The sequence below is a fragment of the Gorilla gorilla genome, chromosome 10, assembly GCF_029281585.2.
Source record: "Gorilla gorilla gorilla isolate KB3781 chromosome 10, NHGRI_mGorGor1-v2.1_pri, whole genome shotgun sequence".
In the NCBI taxonomy this organism is placed as follows: domain Eukaryota; kingdom Metazoa; phylum Chordata; class Mammalia; order Primates; family Hominidae; genus Gorilla; species Gorilla gorilla.
The window spans coordinates 100,786,360-100,813,989 of record NC_073234.2 but is presented as its reverse complement, the minus strand read 5'-3'; the positions used below and the strand labels follow the sequence as shown (position 1 = coordinate 100,813,989).

The 27,630-nt window shown below is 36.5% G+C and overlaps 1 long non-coding RNA gene across 2 annotated transcripts in view; it reads right to left on the bottom strand.

Moving 5' to 3' along the window:
• LOC129525767 (uncharacterized) overlaps window positions 1-27,630 on the bottom strand; it is a 120,852-nt gene that overhangs the window by 13,584 nt on the left and 79,638 nt on the right. For both annotated transcript variants that reach the window (XR_008670234.2, XR_008670233.1), the window contains exon 3: window positions 22,891-22,977. This is a non-coding gene — a long non-coding RNA (uncharacterized lncRNA). The remainder of the gene's footprint in view (window positions 1-22,890; window positions 22,978-27,630) is intronic.

Below are 27,630 nucleotides of genomic sequence, written 5' to 3'. Positions count from 1 at the left end.
ATGTTTTAATATGGCTTTCATGCCTAGTCTGTATATGTGTAACTGTGGTGGAATCAGATGTCGCTAAGTGTCCATTTCTCTGATTCAGTAAGACATCCCTGTGAGAAGTCAATCCAGGGTAAGTAGTTTTTAACAATTACATTGAATTGGGGTCAGGGATTTCCAAACCAAAACAACTTTTGGTCACATTCCATTCTGTCATAGTCTTTTGGATATAATTTGAGGCTAAAACTATATGTTCTACCAATTCGATGATTTTTCTTAGTTTTACTCACTACTTTAGCTAAACACACTTGTTTTTTGCCAGTTATTTGACTAAATTGAAAAATAAGTATTTAGTAAGCTCTAAAATTAGTTAAACTGTCAAAGCTGGTTATGTAGACTCAATGAAATTTATAAAAACCCATGTTCCCATTTCTAAGAATAGTCTCTTAGGCTCCCATAGAGAGGAACTTTGATTGCAACCCTGTCCCTTCATTGCCATAATCATGGTCACAGCTTTATTATTATCATGCTTTATTTCAAACAATTTTTCAAAAGCAGAATGACTGAATAATTTTATCAAGTATTTGTAGTTCATATTTTATGCATTTGTCAAGTTTTTAACTGTAAAAGTTATATAAAAAAGTATAAAATCCTTTTTAAAAATTGCTTAATTTATGTTTTCTAATGACTTAGGCTGACAGTTTATGCTTCAGATTTCAAATTCATTGGGGGAGCGGGGAGAAGGAAGGAAGGAGGAAAGAAGGAAGGGAGGGAGGGAGGCTAGATTTTATATAATTTAGATATATTACCATCAGATGGTGTTCAGAACTCACATAATAAAGTTAATTCAAGGCATTTTGCCTTTTAGATAATATTCTCTGATCAAGCCCTTTTGCTTTTTCAGAATAAACTTTCTACTTGTTTATTGTCACATTTATAATTTCTCATTCAAAATCCTGAGATAAACGCTGAGCATGGTGGCACACACCTGTAATCTCGGCACTTTGGGGGGCCAAGGCACTAGGGAGGCTGAGCCAGGAGAATCACTTGAACCTGAGGGGCAGAGGTTGCAATGAGCCAAGATCATGCCACGTCACTCCAGCCTAGGCAACAGAGTGAGACTCCGTCTAAAAAAACAAAACAAAACAAAAAATCCTGAAATGTTACCTAGTATAAAAATTTTACTTAGTGATAAATTGTTTTAGGTCTCACTACATCTGCTTTGTTTCACTTTTCTTTGTATAATAGAAGGCTTTCAAGACTCCTGCATTATGCGGGGCCATATGACAAGTATTGGCCAAATGGCTGTGCACAGAGTGGCACTTGTCATGTCCAATCCACAGCATTCGAGAATGAGTGTGAGTTCCCTGGCCTTGTCTCTTTCCTTCTTGCAGCTGCCCTGGAAGCCGTGCTTTGAGGTGGTGTGTCCCAGTATTGAGGAACGTCAGTCAGCTGGGGTCCCTGAGTAATCTCCCAGAGCAGTGATTTCCACTGAGCTCACAAGACAACTGCTAACATGTGGGAGGTTAATGTTTAATGCAGCATAGTCTAGCATATCCTGACTAATTAAACCAGTAAAGTAAATAATTGTAAAGTTCTGTTTCATTTTTTAAAAACTCAAGGTAAAATTTGCTACTTGATCACTATTTATCCTGTGGCTACTAATATATTTCGCATATTCTAAACATTTTAGTACAATAATCCCACTTGAAGCAGGCACCCTGATGTTAACTACGTAAGGAATAATTTCACAGCAGCTTCTATTTGCCAAGTAACAGGATAGGATTGGGAGAACAAACAGGCATCGGGTCCTACTCCAACCAGGTTTAGAATCTGTGGGGGAGAGAGCTAATAGAGAAAAAGCATATCAATCCAATCAGGACAAATTCCCTGGAGGAAGAGAGTGGAAGGCAGTGATGGGTGTGACCGTATCTGGGAACACAGGGAGGGCTGGAAAGAGGGAGTTGGTAAAAGCTGATACTTGATGTTTGAGGCTGGGATGAAGAGTCATGATAGAACATTTAACCTTTGCTACCTTAATCACCATCTTCATAAAGAAATATATCTACAATCACATCACTGTCTGGATCATAACAAAACAGATGCATTTGTAGCCAACATTATAGTTACCAACAACTTGATCCAAGGAATGAGTATTTCAATTTAACATTTTAGGTAGGGGGAAGAAAGTTTTTTTTTTTTTTCTTATAAATTGAAGTCTAAAGTTGGAAACAAGCATGAACACAGAAAATTAATTCTCTCCCATCGACATAAAAAAAATCTAAGAAACTGCACATTTGGCAGGAAAATTCTAAACAGCCTTCAGGTGCCAATATCAGAACAATCTTACACTATGTAGAAAATTGTTAGTTAATCCTTCTCCAAAAATTTTATTTTGTAAAATGAAAGCAAGTTCTATGTTTTAGCTGTAGTAAAAGAGTATGTAGTTCTCTCAAATTGCTGGATGATGTGAATTTCAAACAAATTATTTCAAACAGATTTAAACTACAATGTTCCTAATACATGATTTAATCTTTTGCATATATAGAGTGATTTAGGCTTTTGAAAGCATTTTCATATACATTATGTCATTTGATCCTAATTGGTGAAATGTACATAATCATATTTAAAAATACAATACTTACGACAACTCTACCACCCTCAAAATTAAATGTGAATTGAAAATAAACTTAGTCTCTCTGAAGCCAGAGTAAGTAAAATAAAATCAGATTTAAGATAGTATTAAATGGCAAAAGACAATGTACAAATCAAAAAATAAGAAATGGAAAGAACCATCACAGATGAGATAGTTCAAATTTCCCAATTGTAATAATGATCATAATAACTTCATATAGTTTATAAGGCACATTTTAAAATATGCTTGGGACATTTAGATCACAGATCATAAATGGTACATTGACAGGAGACAATCTTCTATCGCAGCTTGCCTTTCAGCAGCAAATGGCACTTTATAATAAGGCTTTCTCCCTTTTGTCCCTAAACAGTCATCTAAATGCATTGAAACCTATAAGCCTTTAAATAAAAACAGGACGATACAACAGTATTTTACATTTAGGACCAGATATTATTTCTACCAACAAGTCTTGCTAAGATTTCACTGAAATAATTCTCTTAAAACTGATCACTCTGTTTCTGCTCTTGATCCTTTCATTCTATTTTCAACGTAGCAGTTGTACGGATTCTGTTAAAGCTTTATTCAGGTAATTCAAGGTCAAACAAGATATGTCACCTCTCTCCATCCCTGACATCTACTACTCTCTGTCCATCTCACTTCCCTCTAATCATGGGGACTTCATTGCCATTCCCCTGATGTGCCTTAAGGCCCAGATTGGATATATTATTCGTGGGGCCCAGTACAAAAAGCAAAATGCAAGTTTTACTGTTCAAAAATTTAAAAAAATTTCAAGATGGCAAGGGTCTTGTGCAAGATCTTGTGCATCAGCACAGGGTGCACACTCAGGAAACCAATCTGCTTAAAGTATTGAACTGTTTTGTGCTTTCTGCCTGAACACTTTCCCTAGGTACCTCCTAGATACCTGTGTGCTAAACTAGTCATTACTCTTTTTTTTCTTCCATTCTACTTCCCAAACTTCAGTTCTTTCATTAAATACCACATCTCAGGCCTTTCTACCCACCTTATTTAAATTTATAATCTCTATTCATGCACACCTAACCCCTATCCTCTATATTTTTGTTCATAGCATACATTGCTATCTATTACTTTTTTTTTTTTTTGAGACGGAGTCTCGCACTGTCACCCAGGCTGGAGTGCAGTGGCGCCATCTCGGCTCACCGCAAGCTCCGCCTCCTGGGTTCACACCATTCTCCTGTCTCACCCTCCCGAGTAGCTGGGACTACAGGTGCCCGCCACCACGCCCAGCTAATTGTTTGTACTTTTAGTAGAGATGGGGTTTCACCATGTTAGCCAGCATGGTCTCGATCTCCTGACCTCGTGATCCGCCCGCCTCGGCCTCCCAAAGTGCTGGGATTACAGGCGTGAGCCACCGCGCCCGGTCTATTACATTTATATTTTACTTACTCAATCTAATTTTTGCCTTCTCCCATCAGAATACCAGTTTCCAGAGAGAAGGTGGTTATATCTAATTTTTACAGCACTTAAAATATTCCCTGCGTTGAAAGTAGTAATACTCAATAAAGGTGTTGAATGAATGAATGAATGAAAATATGATTGGCTTTCAGCAATAAAATGCTAAAGACCTGTGCATCAATAACCCATGGGCTGAATGCTGGTCCGTCTCATGCAGGAAGATTCCCAGGGTTTACTTTGGAGCAAACTGAGGTCTCAGAATATGTACTGTAGTGTATATTATTGCCTGAAAGCTATTGGTAGAATCGTGGACCTCAAGAGCTGAATCAGAAATTCTCAGGTAAATCATGGTTTCTGGGACAACAACCTCAATCTCCTCCCCCATCTACTAGCAAATTATGCTCTACCCTTCCTGGAATAATGAGATCCAGAATACTTAACATTCCCCTGCCTAGGGATGTTCACTTTCTATCCCTTCAGGTAAGTTTGGCTGGAAGGTCGCATTAATTAAATTAACTGTTTTTCTTTTATTAACTTTTGGTAAGTCTGTTTTTTGTTGTTGTTATTGTTTTCTTTTTGTTTTTGTTTTTGAGACGGAGGCTCGCTCTGTCACCGAGGCTGCCACGCTGGAGGGCATAGGCGCGATCTCAGCTCACTGCAAGCTCCGCCTCCCAGGTTCACACCATTCTGCGCCATTCTGCCGCCTCAGCCTCCCTAGTAGTTGGGACTACAGGCGGCTGCCACCACACCCGGCTAATTTTGTTTTTGTATTTTTAGTAGAGACGGGGTTCCACCGTGTTAGCTAGGATGGTCTCGATCTCCTGACCTCGTGACCTGCCCGCCTCGGCCTCACAAAGTGCTGGGATTACAGGCGTGAGTCACTGTGCCCGGCCTGGTAAGTCTATTTTATCTCTACATATGCCCACCTGTTTAGAAGATTTATTAAAAACTCTTCTCATGTCACATTGAGAATTTAACACTATTACAAGTGTCATATACAGCTTCAAACCCAACAGTGACTCAAATCTGGTTGTTTTTTTATCTATAAGAGCATGTAAACATAGTTGCCCAGCCTCACCCTCCCAGTATTTCACTAAGTAGCTCAAAATCATCTGGGAATAACTTTTTTTTCCTCTAACTTCTGTCCCTTAACTCCAGATCAGCCCTCTGGACTATACATTAGGTGTCACTGCAAATCTCTGGATAGTTGTCTTGTCCTCCTAGAGTCAGATTAATCTTGTTTTATTTTCCAGTTAAATATGAATTAATATAATCACCTGGAAATTAGGAGATTGTTGGAGGTTTGTACAGAAGGAAAAATGTGTGTCATAATGCTCTGAGAGAATGAGTGGGAAAGAAAATATTCTGAGAAAATATAATGGAATGGTTTGTCAGTTTTAGTACACATTTGAGATTTACAGTAAAGGAAAGGCAAAAAGTCAGCCCTGGTGTGTCTGAGTACATGTATCTCATGAATGTGTGTTTGTGTGAATGTGGGTGTGTGTTTCAGTCCCATTCATCTGCACAGGTATAGTTGTAAAATATGCAGCTCGTTGGATAGTCGCTTTATTATGATGGGCCATGATACTAAACATTTTCTAAATATTATTTGAACATTTGTGGTTTTTGGCCATGAATTTAAAATAGAAGCCCTTGGATTATGGTTGCTTTTTCTCTGATCCCACAATGGTTACATGAAATTTTCTTGGTTTATTCAGACTGCTATAACAAAATACCTTACCCTGTGTAATTTATAACCACAGAAATTTATTGCTCACAGTTCTAGAAGATGGGAAATCCAAGATCAAGGTGCCAGCAAATTTGGTGTCTGGTGAGGGCCTGTTTCTTATAGACAGTGACTTCTATGTTTCCTTGCATGGCGGAACAGGCAAAAAAAGCTCCCTGGGGTCTCTTTTATAAGGGCACTCATCCCATTTAAGAGGGCAGAGTTCTTATATCATAATCACTTCCCAAAGTCACCACGTTTTAATACTGTTGCACTGCAGATTAAGTTCCAACTTATGAATTTTGGGGAGACACACATTAAGACTATAGCAGCAATTCGATCAGCCACTAGTTGTAGAGAATTATCCTAATTATTGATCATAGAATATAAATCGTGCCCATAGATGATAAAGGCATCATGGGTTGAAACATATTGAAAAAGTAATGGGATAAGTAGATTGTAAACCTCAAACGAACTTATACAATTTTTGGAGGGGGGTGCTAAAATATATTTTATAAAAGAGTAGGACATAGGTCAGAGAAAAAAGTACTTGAAATTAATATATCAAGAAGGACGGCAATTATTGGTGATAACTTGTTCAAGAGTATTGCCTAAGACTTCCCTTAAGGTTTTCATAAATTAAACTATCTGGACCCTGTGTGCAACAGATTCATCCAATTGCAACATCTTTTCATCTGTACAGCTTTCTTTTGTGCAAGTGTACCAGAAGAAATGTTATCACATGATAAAATTAGTATATTCTTATACGAATTCTGAAATACAGTGAACATCAGAAAATTATCTTAGTTTGACATACTTTGGTTGTGAAATGATTCTCCATGCTTCTTGCATTTCTGCACCTCCTAGGAGAGAGGCATTCACTGCCTCTTGTTTCTGGCAATCTTATCAAGAGTGTTTGTATAGCAAACAGTCTTGAAAGAGTGTTTGTATAGCAAACAGTCTTGAAAGATAACAGTACTTTTCTCTCTTCAGAGCAAAGGGCAAGTTTGTTTACTGCCCTGAGTAAAAGATTCTAGTTCTCTAAGGTAGTAATTTCTCTTTTATATGTAAGCCACTGTATTTTCAGGTATCATTTGGGCTTGTCAAATCACCTCAGGAGTATTGAGGCAAAATAAATTTATGAAAATATGTTGATGTTCAAATTGCTTGCTCTGCCATGAGAAATATTTTTCTTGATCTCTAACCTAGGAGTCTCATAGCTTCTGCCAACATCTATGAAGTTGTGGCAGGCTCACTTGCTAGCTTGCAAGTAGGGCAATATTTCAGATCCATTGCAACTCTAGACAAATTTTATTCCAAGTGATTTTATAATATTTTCTAGTGATCAATGATTATAAATGATTATAATTTTAGAAATTCATCAATTAATGTCAGGGTGTTGGAGCCAAGATAATTAACTAGAAGTAGCTAATGTGCATTGCTTCATGAAGAAAAGAAAGAGTGGTGAGTAAATACGAGCGTCACAAGTAGGTCATCCAGCTGGGCATGTTGGGATTCATCAAGGAAGCAAGGTGGCCCATGGAGAACAGATAAAAGCAAGACAGGACAGCCACCCACCCAGGATTGGTGTGGAGTCAGGGTAGGCTCCCCACCATAGTGAAGTAGTGAGTGAGAGCCTCCAGGAACCACTTGTGCTGTGGACCTTTGCAATCCTGGGCTCAGGAGATCCCCCATGACTCTTACTAGAGCCTCCAGACTGACTCCAGACTGAAAAGACAAGGATGCCCACTCTCACCACTCACCACTCCTATGCAACATAGTACTGAAAAGTCCTAGTCAGAGCAATCAGGCAAGAGAAAAAAATAAATGGGTCAAAATAGGAAGAGGAAATCAAACTATCTCTATTTGCAGATGATATGATTTTATACCTAGAAAACTTTTAGTCTCTGACTAAAAGCTCCTAGATCTGATAAACAACTTCTGCAAAGTTTCCGGATCCAACACTAATGTACAAAAGTCAGTAGCATTTCTACACACCAGTAAAGTCCAACATGAGTGCCAAATCAAGAAAAACCCCCACAATAGCTACAGAAAAGATAAAATACCTAGGAATACAGCTAACCAGGGAGATGAAAGTTTTCTACAATGAGAATTAGAAAGCACTGCTCAAATAAATCAGAGATGACACAAACAAATGGAAAAACATTCCATGCTCATGGATACGAAGAATCAACTTTGTTAAAATGGCATACTACCCAAAGCAATTTAAAGACTAAATGCTACTCCTATTAAACTATCAATCACATTCTTCACAGAATTGGAAAAAAAAACTAACTATTCTAAAATTCATATGGAACACAAAAAAAGAGCCCAAATAGCAAAAGCCATCCTAAGCAAAAAGAACAAAGTCAGGGGCATCACATTATGCAAATTCAAACTATACTACAATGCTACAGTAACCAAAACAGCATGGTACTGGTACAGAAATAGACACATAGACCAATGGAACAGAATAGAGAGTACAGAAATAAAGCTGCACACCTACAACAATCTGATCTCTGAAAAAGTAACAAGCAATGGGAAAATGATTCCTTATTCAACAAATGGTCCTAAGATACCTGAGTGGCCATACACAGAAGACATACACAGAAACTGGACCCCATTCCCTAAGCCATATATAAAAATCAACCCACTATAAATTACTTAAATGTAAAATGTAAACTGTAGAACCCTTGAAGAAAACCTAGGAAATACCCTTCTAGACATAAGCCCTGAAAAACATTCTCTAATTATTTGAGAAATCCAAATCAAAACCACAATGAGATACCGATACCATTTTATTCCAGTCAGAATTGTCTATTATTAAAAAGTCAAAAAGTAATAGATGCTAGTGAGGCTGCAGAGAAAAGGAACACTTATATATTGCTTGTGGGAATGTAAATTAGTTCAGCCACTGTGGAAAGCAGTTTGGCAATTTCTCAAAGAACTTAAAACAGAACTACCATTCAACTCACCAATCCCATTATTGAGTATATACACAAAGGACTGTTAATCATTCTACTATAAAGACACTTACATATGTATGTTCATCACAGCACTATTCACAATACTAAAGACATGGAATCCACCTAAATGCCCATCAATGCTAGACTTAATAAAGAATATGTTGTATATATATCCCATAGAACACTATGCAGCCATAAAAAAGAACAAGGTTATGTCCTATCCAGCAACATGGATGGAGTTGGAGGCCATTATCCTAAGCAAACTAAAACAGGAACAGAAAACCAGATGTCGCATATTCTTCCTTATAATGGGAGCTAAACTTTTAGTACACATGGACACAAATAAGAGAAAAATAGACACAAAGGCCTACTTGAGGGTGAAGGGTGGGAAGATCAAAAAAACACCTGTTGGGTACTTTGCTTATCACATGGGTGACAAAATAATATGGATACAAACCCTAACAACATACAATTTATCTGTAGAGCCAACATACACGTGTATCCCTAAAACTAAAATTAAACTATATATATATATATGTATAAAACATCTCCATCACCGCAAGAAGTGTCCTCATGCCTCTTCCAGTTAGTTCCCCTGCCGAGAGGCAGCCACCATTTTCATTTCTATTCACATAGATTAGAGCTGCCTGTTTTTGAAATTCACAGAAATGGAATAATATCTTATGTACTCTTAATGCATCTTTCACTTTACACAACACTTATAAGACTGTATAAGTTGTTGTGGGCATCATTAGTTTGTTCTTTTATTGCCGAGTAGTTTTTCATTGTATGAACACACCACAATTTATCTACTCTCCTGTGGACGGATATTTGGAGAATTTCTAGTGTTTGGCTGCTACAAATAAAGCTTCTGTGAAGAAAAAACTATGGGAATTGGGATAATCAGAAGAGAACTAGAATACTTCACCATTACCAAATTTTTGCACTGAATAAACATGGTTATTTTAACATGTACTCTGGAGTCGGCCCCCTACACCCCCAAAAAAAGAATTGACATCAGATACGTAACACTAAATGTCATTGCCATAAATTCTTCTCCCTTTTGTTAATTTGGACATTTTTCTGTCCCTAGCTTTCTTTCAAGATAGCTCTAACTTTCCATGATGTCTCATTAATAATTTGCAAATACCTGAATCACATTTCAGAATATGACACATCTGTTCTAGGAGACTTGAATTTTTGTAATGGTGCCCTCTAATGTTTTTCCAACAAATTCTTCATCAATTATATTTAAAAAATTTAAATTTACATTTTCCCTACTTTTTACTATTTCAAGAAGACAGGAGTAATGCTCAATGGGATAGGTAAGAAAAATATGAACTAATTATTCTAATTCTTCATTATTCATTATGTACACATTTTAAGTATGTATCCACTTCATTCTATCTCCTAGATAAGCCCTTTGAAAATCCAAATGAATTATAATCTAATTGTAGAGAAATATTTGTTTAAATGTATCTATTTTTCTTCTGATTTAAATCATCTGATTCTATTCAGTGACTATTTAATGCTTATTGTATACAATGGAATACTAGCTGTGGGGAACATAGAAAGATCAAATCAGGTTAAAATATAATGAGAACAAAGAAGTAATCAACTCTAATATATAACCGAGAGAAATAAGTGTATAACGTAGTACTAATTTGAGAACATAAATACAGTAATTGCATTTTTGAGGGCTTCTCATCTCTTTTCAAACATCTTCTTTTTTAGAGCCTCAAGCCCTGTTCAAATTTATCTGAATATCCTGGAAATCCTATTTTCTAAAAATAGATATTTATTGCTGACTAGGAATTCTTTGGTTAATGTCAACTTATATGATACTGTAATTTTCCCTGAAAATTCTGCTAAATTCTACCTCACCAATCAGTTCTTTCTTATTCAAAATTAAGTTCAGTGGCAGATTGACATAAGGAAAGTATATGAGTTTGAAAGCTCAGGAAATTTTTATTTCCATCACAGATCTGTCTCTAGACAGCAGAGTCATCTTTTTTTGCTTATCTAATAAACTCACTCACTCATTCCAGAAATATTCATTGAATGTTTTACCATGTGACAGTCACTATTCTTTACCCTAGGAATAGAGCTGTAAACAAGATAGCAAAATGGTATAGGGACTATTATAATGTGCTTATAATTTATTCAATTTTAAAATTTGCTTATAGGTAATTTCTTAATTTGTATTCCACCTTAAACTGTCTTTGAGGATAATTTGTATTTCTTCTTATAACAGGAAAAATTTGATAAAGAAAATAGAAAAACATAGTGAACTGTTATTAGGAAAACAGCTAGAATGAAGTAGTTGTTGTAGACAAACAGTAAAAAGTAAGCAAATGAATACATACAATTTCAGATAGTTGTTAAGCGCTGAAAAGAGAATAAAACAGAGTTCGTGATGGAGAATGAGCTTAGTGGGAGAATATTGGCAAGATTTTGGAGATGCTGTTAAGATGAAATATACTAATGTGGTAATAAAGGTAGGGATTGAGCAGAGTGCTTGGTGAGCTTCCTTTAAAGAAATGTTTTGATGATCAGCAATTTCCTATGTAAAGTATATCTCTTTGATCGATTTATTTATTTATTTAATTTATTTTTTGTGTAAGACAGTGTTGCTCTGTCACCCAGGCTGGAGTGCGGTGGCCAACCTCCGCCTCCTGGGTTCAAGAGATTCTCCTGGCCGGGCGCAGTAGCTCTGTCACCCAGGCTGGAGTGCAGTGGTGTAATCCACCTGCCTCAGCCTCCAAAGTGCTGGAATTACAGGCATGAGCCACCATGCATGGCCTGACCTCTATTTATAATAAACTTTGTTTGTAAGGAAACAACATAATCACTATGATGATTTTCTTCTGGATAAACTGTATTGTGATGGTTAATTTTAGATGTCAACTTGACTGGATTAAGCCATATCTAGGTAGCTGATAAAACATCATTCCTGGGTCTATGAGGGTGTTTCCAGTAGAGATTAGCATTTGAATCGGTGGACTAAGTAAATAAGATCTACCCTCACCCCATGTGGACAATGTGGACAGGAACTATCCAATTGAATTAGGGCCCAGATAGAACAAAAGGCAAAGGTAAGGAGAATTTCTCTCTCTCTGTCTCGCTCTCGCTCTCTCTTCTTTCTCTTCTGGAGCTGGGAAACCTCTTCTACCTTTGGACATCAGAACTCCAGGTTCTCTGAACTTTGGACTCTAAGATTTGCACCAGTGGCCCTCCATATTCTCAGGCCTTCAGTCTTTGTCTAAGAGTAACACTATCGGTTTCCCTGATGGTCAGGCTCTCAGACTTGCGTTAGCTATGCCACTGTCTTCCCTGGTTCTCCAGCTTGCAGACAGCTTATTGTGGGACTTATCATGCTCCATAATCATGTGAGCCAATTCTCTAATAAATCCTGTTTCATCTATCTATCTATCTATCTATCTATCTATCTATCTATCCATCCATCCATCCATCCATCCATCCCCTATGGATTCTGTCTCTCTGAAGAACCCTGACTAATACACATATTATTTGAGGTAAAGAAAAGTTATGAGATTGGAGGACTGAGGGCAAACTACTAAAAAGTCATGTTGTCACTGATAACACACCTTTTCCCCCAAATGTTTGGAAAACTATTACATATGTATATTGCATTTTCCTATTTTGCCTGTCATTAGAAGGAGGGTTCATGCAAAGTGGAGACTACAGAGACAATTTAAATGACATTCAAATGAACTCAAAACCTCAGAGTTAGAATACAAATTGAAGCTTTATTATAGATCAAATCAGTTCAGAAAAAAATGTCACAATTTAACAGTTGAGCAGAAATATGAAAATCTTTAAATAAAATACAACTCAAAAGCCCCAAGCATTTACTCAAGCCCTAAATTATAAAGCATAAAGTTTATCGGTCTAAACATTTTCATCAAGTGCAGCATTTTGCCTTACCAAAAGAGGATTGCTAAGGTTGAAAGTGCATCCGGAGCAGGCAGAATAGAAAAGAAGGTACCTGGTCTGGCAACCATAGGTTAAGGGTTTTTGATCCACACAGCAAACATTCTCAAATAAGTAGAGATAGAAAGTTGAAAGCTATTAAATAGAGAATCATTTCCCCATTTCTTGTTTCTGTCAGGTTTGTCAAAGATCAGATGGTTGTAGATATGCGGCATTATTTCTGAGGGCTCTGTTCTGTTCCATTGGTCTATATCTCTGTTTTGGTACCAGTACCATGCTGTTTTGGTTACTGCAGCCTTGTAGTATAGTCTGAAGTCAGGTAGTGTGATGCCTCCAGCTTTGTTCTTTTGGCTTAGGATTGACTTGGCAATGCGGGCTCTTCTTTGGTTCCATATGAACTTTAAAGTAGTTTTTTCCAATTCTGTGAAGAAAGCCATTGGTAGCTTGATGGGGATGGCATTGAATCTATAAATTACCTTGGGCAGTATGGCCATTTTCATGATATTCATTCTTCCTACCCGTGACCATGGAATGTTCTTCCATTTGTTTGTATCCTCTTTTCTTTCATTGAGCAGTGGTTTGTAGTTCTCCTTGAAGAGGTCCTTCACGTCCCTTGTAAGTTGGATTCCTAGGTATTTTATTCTCTTTGAAGCAATTGTGAATGGTGCTGGGAAAACTGGCTAGCCATACGTAGAAAGCTGAAACTGGATCCCTTCCTTACACCTTATACAAAAATTAATTCAAGATGGATTAAAGACTTAAATTTTAGACCTAAAACCATAAAAACCCTAGAAGAAAACCTAGGCAATACCATTCAGGACATAGGCATGGGCAAGGACTTCATGTCTAAAACACCAAAAGCAATGGCAACAAAAGACAAAATTGCAAATGGGATCTAATTAAACTAAAGAGCTTCTGCACAGCAAAAGAAACTACCATCAGAGTGAACAGGCAACCTACAACATGGGAGAAAATTTTTGCAATCTACCCATCTGACAAAGGGCTAATATCCAGAATCTACAATGAACTCCAACAAACTCACAAGAAAAAAACAAACAACCCCATTAACAAGTGGGCGAAGGGTATGAACAGACACTTCTCAAAAGAAGACATTTATGCAGCCAACAGACACATGAAAAAATGGTCATCATCACTGGCCATCAGAGAAATGCAAATCAAAACCACAATGAGATACCATCTCACACCAGTTAGAATGGCAAACATTAAAAAGTCAGGAAACAACAGGTGCTGGAGAGGATGTGGAGAAATAGGAACACTTTTACACTGTTGGTGGGACTGTAAACTAGTTCAACCATTGTAGAAGACAGTGTGGCAATTCTTCAAGGATCTAGAACTAGAAATACCATTTGACCCAGCCATCCCATTACTGGGTATATACCCAAAGAGGTATAAATCATGCTGCTATAAAGACACATGCACATGTATGTTTATTGCGGCACTATTCACAATAGCAAAGACTTGGAACCAACCCAAATGTCCAACAATGATAGACTGGATTAAGAAAACGTGGCACATATACACCATGGAATACTATGCAGCCATAAAAAATGATGAGTTCATGTCCTTTGTAGGGACATGGATGAAGCTGGAAACCATCATTCTCAGCAAACTATCGCAAGGACAAAAAACCAAACACCGCATGTTCTCACTCATAGATGGGAATTGAACAATGAGAACACATGGACACAGGAAGGGGAATATCACACACCGGGGCCTGTTGTGGGGTGGGGGGAGAGGAGAGGGATAGCATTAGGAGATATACCTAATGTTAAATGACCAGTTACTGGGTGCGGCACACCAACATGGCACATGTATACATATGTAACTAACCTGCACGTTGTGCACATGTACCCTAAAACTTAAAGTATAATTTAAAAAAAAGAAAGTTGAAAGCTATAACCCAAGCCTATAAAACACATTCTTTCACAACTAAATACATAGATTGCTTCACAAAACAAACTATTTACTTGTTGACATGATATCAATTGAAATATGTCTTACTGATACTTAGTTAAAACAATACAAAAATTAAAGATTAATTGCCAGAAAATATTTTAGAATACTTTCCATATCCCTACACTTCTCTCTGTAAAAGACTATTTTTCATAATATAACTTTTCTTTTAGTATTTTATGTATTGAGACTATAAATTGGCAGTCATATCACCACCATTATCATTAGCATTCATTTCATTCCTATCTAGGTAAGTGCTGATTCACAATATGATAGAAGGTGAAATATCTTATTCTTTCAGGAAAAGGCAGAATAATATCTTCATGAACTTGAAATTGGCAAAATTTTGTTAAATGGACACAGAGTTATAAGGAAAAAATGGATAATTAAAAACACACTAGAATTAAAAATTTCTTTTCCCCAAAATATAGGATTAAAAATGATAAGGGAAAAGGCAAGGCACAGAGTATAATAATATGCTTGTAGCTGAGGATAGACATTCTAGAATAGCACTATACAAAAGAACTTTCTGCAATGTCTGTAACTGAGCTAGCTGTCCACCATGGTAGCCACTAATTGTGCATAAATATTGATTACTTGACATGGGACTAGTATGACTGAGGAGTCTGGGTTTTAGAGACTTACGTATACTTGCTTATTAGAACCCAAGCCTCCTAACTCCAGATGAAGTCCCCTATGATATCATAACAAGTATACATTTCTAGCCAGTTTTGACCTTCACAACGAAGACATATACAATATTAGAAATAAGTTTGTGTTCATTTTATTCTTTAAGCTCTATTCCCACTAGTTAACTTTACTCATCCAATTGTCATATGTAATAGCTATTGAAATAGCTAAAATAATCATTTTCATCAATTTTAAAATCAAATTTTATCAAATTTATACATTTTATTTCCTTGGAGAAGCATCATGAAATAGTGATGACAAACAAACTCAAAGTCAAATTTTGCAGGATTTTTTTTTAATTAGCTAAAAGTTGTCTTTTTAATTGCATTTTAAAACTTTGTCCTAATTATTGGAAGCTGCTTTGCAAATAAGCTTGGTTTAAAAAAGAAAAAAAAAGAAAGAAAGAAAGGAAGAAAGAAAAAAAAGAAAAAAATCCTTATTTGGTGTGATTTGAGAGGTGCTAGAAGATAATTTAGTCATAAAATCTCTTTCCACTAGGTTAGGATCATTATCATTGGTCTTTGGTCTTTACCATAAACATCTATTTGCATCATCAGTGCCATTAATAAATAGCAATCAGATTAATCAATTTCAGCATTAGAACTCTGATTTTAAAATCAAATTATGATTAGCATAAAGAGTTCTGTCTTTACTATCGACAGCAATAATAGCTTCTATAAGTCAATGCTTACTATATGATAGTCATTATACTGGACACATTACATGTTTAATCCAAATGCTAGCTTCAAGTATCTCTTTCCTATATGAATCATCTACCTGGAAGTTGTTTCTCTGTCATATTTGAGTTCTGCATTAGGCTCTTACTGGTCACTACCTAGAAACTGGCATCTATTGGATGCCATTCTACCCAATCCCTTAATTTCACATGGACGACTACTAAGACTTTTATATATATGACAGAATTGATTGAAAAGTTGAGGCATTACTGAAGAGAATCAAGTTACAACATAGAAAAAAACAACAAAAAAAATCCCTAACACACTATGCTAAGTATGACTGTTCTCACGGTGCTAAAGAAAATAACTACAGGCCGGGCATGGTGGCTCACAACTGTAATCCCAACACATTGGGAGGCCAAGGTGGGCGGATAACCTGAGGTCAGGAGTTCGAGACCAGCCTGGCCAACGTGGTGAAACCCCATCTCTACTAAAAATACAAAAAATTATTTTTGTATTTTTATATAAAATACTTAGTGCCGTGGGCGTGGTGGCAGGTGCCTGTAATCCCAGCTACTTGGGAGGCTGAGGCAGAAGAATTGCTTGAACCCGGCAGGCAGAGGTTGCAGTGAGCCTAAATTGCGCCACTGTGCACCAGCCTGGGCAACAGGGTGAGACTCTGTCTAAAAAAATAAAATAAAATAAATAGAAAACTACAAAAGGCAAATCCTTTATAAGACCCTTTCCTAGCTTGCTCTTGAAAGTCCCTTTTTCTTCATTCACAGTTCTAACCTCATAGTCACTTTTAGAAAAACTCAATCTCCTAAGCCTGAGTCTATGTCTTCCTTTCTTTCTTCCTTTTTTTTTGAGATGGAGTCCTTCTCTGTCACCCAAGCTGGAGTGTAGTGGCGCGATCTTGGTCACTGCAACCTCCGCCTCCCAGGTTCGAGCAATTCTCCTGCCTCAGCCTCCCTAGCAGATGGGATTACAGGGCACCTGACCCCGCATCCAGCTAATTTTTATTTTTATTTTTATTTTTATTTTTTATTTTTAGTAAAGATGGGGGTTTTACCATGCTGGCCAGGCTGGTCTCTAACTCCTGACCTTAGGTGATCAGCTCACCTCGGCCTCCAAAGTGTTGAGATTACGGGCATGAGCCACTGCACCCAGCCCATCTTTCTTTCTTAACACTATAAGTTTATTGAACAAAATGCCACAATTATGCATTTCTCTGACTCAGAGCTATGCAACGCTATAGAAGCCAGGAGCTTCAAAAGACTATGTTGAAATGGACATCAGCATTCCAAGGTCGAAGCTTCCTCACTCATCAAACTTGTCGACGGATAACTACTGTTTGAAATGCTTGTGCTTGCACACACTCAAAACAACTTCTTAGGATGAACAAAATTTCTCATTGCCAGTGTCAAGTAAATCACATTAATGAAGACGTTAATTTTCCTAAAGACAAAATAATCCACATAGAGTCTACTGCCGTGAAATGCAAATCCATATTCCTACTTCCAAGCTGAGACGCAAAGAAAATCGGCACATTGTATTTTCCAGATATGGCTGAAGCAATATTTCTAGTCCCTAACATTCTTTCACAATCTTGACATTCCTCATCCAGAAATTAAATTTCTTTCCATTCTCTTTGAACCTGGTAAGGTTTTGACCATCCTGATAAATAGAATATGCATAAGTGCCATTGATCTCTGAGGCTAGGTTATGAAAGCAGATACAGCGGCTACCTGGCTTTCTCTTGGAATATTCACTATTAGAACTCAGCCACTAGGTAGGGCATGGTGGCTTATGCCTATAATCCCAGCACTTTGGGAGGCCGAGGTGGGTGGATCATCTGAGGTCAGGAGTTCAAGACCAGCCTGGCCAACATGATGAAACCCCATCTCTACTAATACAAAAAATTAGCTGGGCATGGTGGTGTATACCTGTAATCCCAGCTACTCCGGAGGCTGAGGTACGAGAATCGCTTGAACCCAGGAGATGGAGGTTGCAGTGAGGCGAAATCATGACACTGCACTCCAGCCTGGACAACAAAGTGAGACTCTGTCAAAAAAAAAAAAAAAAAATCCAGCCACTATGTTGTGAGAAAGCCCATACCACTTGGAGAGCCCATATTGCAGGTGTTTAAAACAACAGCCTCAACTAAAGTCTAAACTAGCATCATCCACCAATGTTCCTGAGGAATTAAGACTTCCCAGCTTTCTACGATACTGTTTTACTCAAAAGTTATCTCCCTATCTCTTGAAGATATTCAAGGACTCCTCAGTTAGATTTTTGATGACTTTTCAAGAAGAATCATTGACTTCCTTTTCCTTCACCAAATTTGACTCCTTCTCCATGAGCACAACAGCAAGCACCCAGCCTTCATTCCATCCCATTGCTCCTCCTGTCCTTTTCAACCTCTCACTGTCTAAGTTCCACTCTTTCTTCAAGCTCCACAAATCACACCTCTTTAAATAAGACTCACCTTGGATTTCCACCCTTCACTCAACTCTCCCTTCCCTGAACTTCTGGAATTTTCCCTAGGATAGCAACTTGAAAGTGAACTTGAGCTACTGAGTATTTCTACTTAAGTTTTATGAATGTGACTACAGTCAGATCAAGTCAAGCGTATTAAAAATCTTCCAGCCTTTATACATATGCCGTTATCTGTTTTGAATCCTTTTCTGCAACTCATCACACACCCTTCAATTCTATGCTTAAATGTCACTTCCTCAGGAAAGTCTTACTTCATCTTTCAATCTGGCTTAGGTCTACAAAACAGTCTATAAAGGCATAACAAAATATCAACAAAAACTGTCATCACTGAAACAAACAAAATGCCTTTTTCAAACCAATACTCCTGTGAAGATCATCTGGCTGACTCAGAATTGCTTAGCTTTCTCTCTTTTTTGACAAGTTAGACATTCTGTTTGGTTAGAATGGGCAAATGTCTGTTAAGAAAAGAACATCTAAGATTCAACTTGAAATTGATCCCTGAGTGGTACTGCGGTGTTGACCCCATTATACATGTGAGTGATGTTTGCGGTGGGTGGGGGAACACCAGGGGAAAAGGCTATATAATCTGTCTTGGTCTACAAAAGGCAGACAGAAGGAAAAGAATGTAGGAGTTAAATTTGCAAAGAAATAGAGATTTTAGTAGGAATATGGAATTAGGGAAAGAGATGACTCTCAGAAAATAAGTCTGGAGGAATCTGCATGGCTATGAGGAGAATATCCATTTTCTCAGAGAACATGATAGAAGATTAATATTTATTTTTAATTCCATGTAGAGGGTGACTCCAAGCTGACATCTAGGCTTTAACTATGCTGTACTTTGACATCATGGTACTTACAGATTATGATTTTTAAAATATTTGAATAATGTGTTTTTGCTTAAAGTTTGTTTCTCCCACAGAACTGTAATCTTCCTAAGTGCAAGGTTCATGTTTCTTTCATTCATTGTTATACAAGTTGAGAGTCCCCAATCTGAAAATCTGCAATCCAATATGTTCCCAAATCTGAAACTTTCTGAGCACTGACATGTCACCGTAATAGAAAATTCTACACCTGATCTCATGTGACAGGTTGCATATATTATGAAAAATATTGTATAAAAGTACAATGTGTTTAAGATGTACAGACACATAAATGAATTTTGTGTTTAGACTTGGGTCCCAATCTCATTATGTATATGGGGATATTCCCAAATCAAAAAAAAATTCAAAAGACTTCTGGTCCCAGGAGATATGTAAAAGGGTTATTTAGCCTGTAATATCATCAATATCATCATCAAAACCAATTTCTGTTATGTACTAGGTGTTCAGTAAATATTTGTTGGTGAAGAAATAATTATCTCAAGAGGACTGTATATATTTTAGGGCAGAGAGTGTGCCTTATGATCTTTTAATCTCAGTCTATCACAGTGCCACACAGAGTTAGGTTTTTTAAAATGTTTACTCTTGATGCAAATTGCTACCATTTATTGAGAAGTCACCATAGGTTAGATGATTAAGTGTTTCATATGTTTTATCTAATCTAATAATCAAAACCACTGTTAGTTATAGGAACTATTCTTCCCATTTTCCAAATTAGGTAATAGTAATGCAGAGATATTAAGTAAATTAACCTAAATTATGTAATCTGTAAATAATGGCATCAAGATTCTAACCCAAGCCTGTTTAAAACCTGTGCTTTTGTTTTGTCAACTAGTGAACTAGTTTTCTTTGGAACTGTTGTAATTCACTGATGTTTGCTGAGCACGCCTCATTTTAAGCTGCATTTTTTTTTAACCAGCATTATGAGAATGTTTATTTTGACAAATAAAATGCAGTACAATGAATTTCACCAGAAAAGTTTTAAAAAGTAGGTAAAAATAAATATGTTTACAAATTATTATAGAAACAATACAAAAGAAGATTAAAATTCTCAGTAAGGAAAAACCAAAATGTGCCCAATCATATAAAGGCTCTTCCTTTGCAAGAAATGGGGATAAAGCTGAAGACCCAGTTTGGTTTTGCTGCTGAAAAATGTACAGAATACTTAGAAAAACCAGTTGCGGTCAAACGTTGTAAGCCCACTACCCGTACCTGCCTATTTTTGATCTGAGAAAAGTTGATGACCACAGTGCAAGATAGAGCTGAAGACAGGACAGTCAGGCATTCTCCATCCAAAGTCCATCATCCTACATTAATCTTTAAGTAAAAGCAGAAGAAAAGCAAGCCCTTAGCGAGGTCTGAACTCTGCAGCCGGGTGACTGGATCTCCTCCATTGTAGTGCTCAAAATCGTTTATTTTTTGGCCAGCAGAACAACTTTATAGATCAACTGCCTTTAGCAAATGCCAGCTGCCTCACAGCCTTCACGAGCAGGGTCTGACACTGACCAACAGTCCTATCAGAAACTCAAGGTCTGTGTGATGTGGCAACTGTCGGCTATACCTGGAAAGCCCTTGAGAACATGAGATGTAAAGGAAAGCACCAGGGTTTGCCCATTACTACATGTAATATGGAGATAAGGTCAGGGAAAGAGGAGATGATTATGAAGCAAAACCAATTCACCTACTGCACAATTTGACTTATATCTGGTTCTGGTTGGTCATACAAGGTGGGTGGTGGGGTATGGGGCACATGACTACATCCTGCAGAAGAGTTTGGCCCTAATGTGTGCTCTATTTATACTACTTGTGCACTTCTTTCTTTTAGCCAAGACCTACCTGAAATGGGATTTGTACATGCAGATATGGAGAAAGACACAGAAATTAAAGCTAGAAGAAAGAAGAAGGAAAACCAACTCAACAAGCTAAAAGTAAAGGCATTTATCTAATATGAACCTTGACTACATCTCACTGGAATCTAAATCCTTACATGAGATTTTCTATTTACGGTTGATAGCTTAGCACACAAGAGCTGAGCATTATTAAACTGAAATGAATGTCCTATATAGCTGTATAGACTCCAGTTCCAGAAATAATCAGAATAGTTTATAGGGGTTGTTAATAACAGGCCATAACCAAGGAATACTATTAAGCAAAATGATACCTTTCTGGAATTTTGAAAGATTTGGGACAAGAAATACCTTCTTCAAAAGCTGTGTAAAGTTATGCAAAAAAAAAAAAAAAAAAAAAAAAACCTGATTGTAGAGAAATTGTTGTGGTCAGTGGACGATTGAATACATAGTGGTAGAAAATATTTTATTCCTGATAATTATTCCAAAAAAATATAAGTTTACCAGTGTAGATAAAATCTTTTCAATAGCTCAAAAGTTTCTACAGCTCTCTGTAATGCAAAATTGTCTACCAACAGGCAGAACCAGCACAGTCTGACTGACACGCAGCACTATAAACTGGTAATCTGATTAGAAGAATAGTAGTTTTGAATTAATTAACCCTTAAGTGATATTTTTTAAATTGGATTTTCAGTTTCCGGGTCTTTTAGTTGTCTTCATGATTATGGACTTCGAGCGCCACCCAGTGGAGAAATGCATACAGTTTGCAATTCTTCAAAATAGTAATGTTCTTTAAAGTCTCATTATTTAATGTATGACCTCATGAGCATCTGGATGAAATCTCATAATGGGAAAATTACATTTTTTTTTCATTTTTTCCTGCAGCCTAGGAAGCCAGTAGGACACTGTTCGGGCACCCTGGAGGAAACTCCTCAGTGCACTTCTGCAGGCAGCCATATGGTTAGAATCAGCGGGTTCACCCAGTGCCAGCTTACAACGGGCGTGTATATGAATAGCATGCAAGCAATCAGACTAGCTATGAGTTTCATATACTCCCTCTGTATAGGGTGCTTTTTACACCTTATGGAAAAGGTAAGTTAGACAAGAGCTAATATTTTTCTCCCCAGTAAGGCAGCAGGACTGCCGTTAAAGTGATGTCAGAGTTTCCATTTCAGTTCCTTATTTTCAATGCTTTAGCCCTCTGCCGTAAACATTAACTCTACGAAAAAAAATACATACTCACTTATATTGCATCTCAGGCCAGGAGAACATTCTTCTTATTAAATAAATGGTCTTGAAAAGAAATTAGATTGAGCATCATAAAATTCTATTTTTAGGGGAGGTGGAACCAACACAAGGGGGAATGAGGGATTTTTTTGTAAACTGTAATGTGTTTTCTTTCAAATGTTTGGGAAGAAAACAACAAGAGGAGTCAGAATATAGAAAGTTTGCCCAACCTTGCCTAAAAGAGCCTATCTAGTTATTCTGATTATTATAATGCTACGCAAGGAGTTTATTCTGTAAAAATCAGGTCAAAGCGGCATTCCCCAATCCTGCCCTCCTAAATAACACAAACAGGTAATTTAGAAAATATTTTTGAGTAAACAAGCAAACGCTCCCCTTACCCTGTCCAGTGGTACTCCAGCTCTCAGAGTCACGGCTCAGGCAGATTGAGGTTTCTGTGGTATGGCCTCTCCCCATGCAGTCAGTACCTGTTACCATGATAAAAAAAAAGCATGTCAGTCTTCCTTGTGGTCTGAAAAGTTCCAGTTCTGAGTACTCAATTCATTTGGATAAAATAGATTTTTTTTAAGATTAAAAAAAACTCAGCTGTCTGATCAAGGCCATGTTTTTCTTTTGTATGATCTGCATTCCCTGTGTAAAAAGGAGTTGGTAGTAACCACAGATCTCTGCCTCTGAAGGTTAAAAGAAAAAGAAAAATAAAGAAAAGAAGGAGAAGGAAGACAATGACAGGAAGAGGAGGAAGATGAGAGAAGAAAGAAAGCAAGAAAATAAGAAAAAAGAAAAAAATAAAGAAAAAGAAGGAAAGAAGGAAAGGAAAGAAAGAAAAGGAAAGAAGAAAAAGAAAGAAAGAAAGGAAAAAATCTTAAGAATTTAATATTAGGTCAAAAACATTGTGGTTTTGGCATAAAAACTGCCCTCTTAACTTCTGAAAACTTTTTTTCTGGTTCGGAAAAGAAATAGAGCAGTTTTGTGATGAAAGGACTTATAGAGAAGGTTTTCTTGGTATTCTGGTTGGATTTATTTCAACTACTGTTTAGAAAGAGAGAATATTTGTTATGTGTTTAAGTTGTTTTGTAGTGTTAGGATCATTCCATGAGAAGACTAGCGATTATAAGAATATTGTCTAACTTTCTGCCCATCTCCATCTCAATTTCACGAATACCAAAGTACCAGACACAAATTTAAATTTCCTGAATTGTGAAGAAGGACATTAGCCATGGTGTCATCTGTATTTTTTCCTTATGTCTCTGTATTTCCTTGTAACCACCATGAGGTTTATAGATGCTTTACATTTTTTAAAGTGTATTTTGTCTTTTTATATTATTTACTTCTCTCATCTTTCTAAGACATGAAGAACTACCTAATTTGGGGTCATAAGAACGAGGGCTATACAGGAAGACTAATTCAAGGCTTCAGATTCAGGGCAGGCAGTTTAGGACACAACACTTATTATCATCTCCCTGAACCTCAGACGTTATCAGTCTGCAAGAGAAATTTAATCCTGAACATAAATTGCATTTCCTAAAAAAACATAATCTTGCCTTAAGACACCAACCTCCCTGATTACAGGGAATGTCTGTGTTTACACATTTGTACAGAGCATGCTGACTGTATTAGTGTCCTAGGAAACAAACTGTGTGCTGCTCACAGACCTGCTACAAGCACTAAGGAGAGAAAGAAAAAGAAATTTTGAAATCAGACCCCCGATCTCCAACTCCTTTCAAATTCTTGAAGCACATTAGCTTTACTACTGCATGATGTACATGGTAGTATTTCTTCTAATGAAATCTGACTAAAAGTTTAAATGAGTTTAATGCATGAAATGTATAAATAAAATGTGGCCTTGATTAAATTTAGACTTGATACATAACTTAAATGGGTAGCCCAAGAATAGCATTGGTATCATGTGTCTAGACCTTTTCAGGCTTTGCAAAAGTAGTTTGGATTTTATCAGTTAGTGCAGAGCACTTTCTATCAGGAGCACAGTATATATAAAAAGCTGAAATATGCAAAAGTACTGTGGAGAAAAGTGAGCGTAATTGAAAAGAAGCGACTGAGAAAATAACATAAGATATTAAAAGGTGACAGCAGAGTGGAATTTTGAAGTGTTGATTTGCAAAGAGCAATTTACATAGGTAAAACATTCTATTTGCCGTTTCTTCTGGATTTATTTTCGTTTCACGACTTTGGAAAAAATCTCTTAATTTCATGAAGCCTCAGTTTTCCCCAGTCGTGGATCCAGATGCCTTATTTGCCTACTTTCTAGTTTGTTGGAAGGATTAGAATGAGAAAACAAATACAAAAGGATTTGGATTCTGTAGAGTGCTTATAAATCTAAGGCATTATCATTATAATAATTTCAGCTATATATCTAATACACTGCTTCTCAGTGTATTGAAAATACACGGTTGGCTTTTTTCTTAAGGATTTATCCAAAAGTCTACAAGACCAAATCCATTACTCATATAAAACTCTTTGACCACATGACACAGAAAAGAGACCTTTTCAGAAACGAACTTTTCAGCTAGTGTATTAGATATGTAACCCATTATTTGTAATAGGTAGGGCTAAAGCTATTAGACATATTAAATGGATTTTAAAAACAGCTCTTGGGAAACTACATAAATTAGTAGTAAAATGTACGGTCTTTGAAGTCAGCCATCCTTAGCTTCAATCCTGCCTCTACTTACTTGCTATAAGTATCACAGCTGTACAATTAACAATGTTACTGTATCTTCATAAACTGTTTTTATATCATTTATTAAATGGAGATAAAAAATACCTGCTTAATGGTTTTGCTGTGAAGATTAAATAATATGATATGTGGAGAAGTTTTAACTCATCCCTGGTATTCAATAATAGCTATTCGAAAAAATTCTACTTTATTTTTTAATGTTATATATATACCACATAAATACTAAAATATGCATTTCAAGGCAATCACACCCATAAATAAAAAGGAACATATTCCACTTCAAAAGGTCAAAGAGTTATTCCTTATTGACAGTTTAAAAACAGAAGACCAGTTCTGAAGTCTCTCAAATTGAAGATGGAGAGGGGGATAAATGAAACATTGCAACATAAGGACAGCGCATGATGGAGTGGCAAAAGTTTCTCTTAAACCTCCTCAGGAGAAATGTTTGATGATTTTAGGCTAACCCACAGCCAAACTCTGTTTTTGTTTTGTTTTTATTTTTTCTGTTTTAAAGATTACACAGTGCCACTCAGTTTCAGGCATCTAACAGAATGAAACCAGGTGAGTTTGAGCCAATTTTGCCTTTCATTTTTCAACTTTGTTTATTACTTTACTTAAACCACAACATTCTGAGATCTCACAAGAAAATCTGTTTCTGTGACATTTTCAGCCTGATTTCCAAACCAGAGAAAGAGGTTCAGATAAACTTGGGCTCATTTCAAAAAAGCATCTGAGATTCTGGATGTTTATTTGAAGCAATCTGGACTCCTGACCTTTAGAGATTCCCCCACCACCCATAAAGAAAGCCTACAATGAATTTACTGTGCAAGGGTCTAGTGCTTTAGTTTCTGAATGGATAAAAATCCCCTTAGTTTCAGGGAAAGTTGTTTCCAAACACATTCAGTGGAATCAAGCCTTAAGCAGATATATCGATGCCCTCCATTTAGGAAAATATATCAACCAGTCAGGGCCCTAGTTCAGAAAACCTGTAATAGATTATGTATTCAATATGCTTTATGAGTTTTAAAAGTATTCCTAGGTTGATACCAGTCAGAAGAGGCTCTTGTTGAAGAAGGTGGAGGGTTTAATATTTCTTGGAGCACTATAGAAAAATTCAGACCAAACTGCTCTCTCCCATACAGAGCTTCCTTTAACATCAATGTGGAACTTTAGAAAGTATGCCAGTCCTCCCCACGTTCTTGAACTTTTTCAAAAACTGAATTCTGCCACTTTTGAAATGATGAACACTGAGAAATTGGATTTGAAACCACAGCATTAAATGCTTAAAATCCGATCCTTCTGTCAGGACCTGGGATAAATTAAACTGATGTACATTATTTTTAAAGAAAGGAAAAAAATATGGGAAGCGGGTTTTGAACCCTGAAGGCATAGAACAAAACAAGTTATGCAGGTGATACAAACCATCTTAGTTCATTCCTATAATGGCTTTCTACTTCCATATGGTGGCCCATACTGGAATTAATTCTTAGGAAAACATGTTTGTATGTGATAAATAAAACATTATTTTAGAGGTTTCTGTTTTTATTTTCAAAGATTGCTATTTTTGTATTCAGAGTTCAGACTGCTGTGTAATTTTTTTTTTTTACTTTGGTATTTGAGTTTATTTTTTCAAAGAGAGAGTGCTAGAGAATGTGTATAGATGATAAGGGTATAAGGTGAACAATTATCAAGTGTTTGCATCAGATGAATTCAGTGCAGCTGGATGATATGTATTAGGATTTAATCAAAGCTTTAGGAATGTAAACATAAAACGGGTTGAGTTTCACTTTAGCATATTCTAAACTTGTTAATAAGTTATTTCACTAATACTGCATAGATTTTATTAACATCTAACTCTCAAATAATAGCATTAGTCTAAAGATAAATACACAGTTAACAGTAAAAGCCTCTAGTTTATTAATTTTGGTTGTTGTCAATGGAATAATTTAATTTCATAATAGGTGCATAATAGGTGCATAAATAGGGAATAAAGCTTCCCAATTTAGAGAAATCTTGAAAAAATGAATTTCTTGATAATGATTCAAGCAGTAATAAGAAAAGCTCAAATATCAGAAGAGACCCACCATAGATAACCATCATTCAAATATTTTAAAAATCTAACAATTTAAGTTCACTTCACATATTTCTGCCAAAGAGCATGGCTTTTTTCTCTGTTTCAGATCATTCTGGTATAAAGTATAAGCTTGTTTTCAGATCCGGGATATTTGCAAAGCAGGAATTAGAAGAAAGAAGATGTCTATCAAATTTTCACTTTTGAAAAAGATGCATGTGTACATATATACCTACATTATTACTATAGGCAGCATCATTTGTCAATCACATTATAATTACTTAAATGGACTTTGAGATTTACTGTGGGTTTTTTAATGTCTTCAAAAATTTCACTTAAAAAATTTGCTATTTT